Source organism: Parasteatoda tepidariorum, chromosome 4, assembly GCF_043381705.1.
Source record: "Parasteatoda tepidariorum isolate YZ-2023 chromosome 4, CAS_Ptep_4.0, whole genome shotgun sequence".
In the NCBI taxonomy this organism is placed as follows: Eukaryota; Metazoa; Arthropoda; class Arachnida; order Araneae; family Theridiidae; genus Parasteatoda; species Parasteatoda tepidariorum.
In genome coordinates this window covers 61,970,533-61,971,267 of record NC_092207.1, presented here as the reverse complement: position 1 = coordinate 61,971,267, position 735 = coordinate 61,970,533, and positions in this window count along the sequence as shown.

The window sequence follows — 735 nt, the reverse complement described above, 5'->3', positions numbered from 1 at the left end:
CGTAAAAAATTGAAATTTTATTATTTACGCCAATGATGCTTAATTAATTTAGGTAATAGTTATTAATTATAATTACAGCCCTCGTTGAACAGCCGACACAATTTTTGGATTTACTTTCCCTAACGTTCAACTACGTGGCCTTGTAATTTTGAACCTAATCCAGAAGACAAGGAAACTCTTGTATCAAGTATTTTAAAAAATTTGCCTTAGCGGAGTACTTTTTGATGGAAGTAATCCGCATTTGCGTTACATGGTTAAGTAAACGACGAAAACCTCCCACTGTTAGCCTAGCGGCAAGGGGAATCAAACCAATGATCCGTTTACCACTATATATTTTACGTCAGCACTGTGATGTGGAATTTTTATCGACCAGTCATTTCTGAGATTCGAACCCTTTCACCTCATTGTAAGGCAAACGCTTAAGCTATAAGCATTATTTTATATATTTTTCTTCTTAGCGAATTTCTGTTAACTGTTAGAGTAGTATATCTATTTTTTTAAAGCATTATAACTTTTACTCTACATCGGTAAGTTTGTTTTCTACTTTCTTTTATCTCAAATTCATTTTCAATTGCATTTTTATTTTTTAGCTATATAGAAGCATTATATTGAGTAATTTTTTTCTTAGGATAATTATTCTTTATTTTGAAATATTGCATTTACCATTGTGAAGAAATGCGTCCTGAAGAGAACCTTTCCATTTCCCTCTTAAAAAAAATTATATTTTATTTTTAT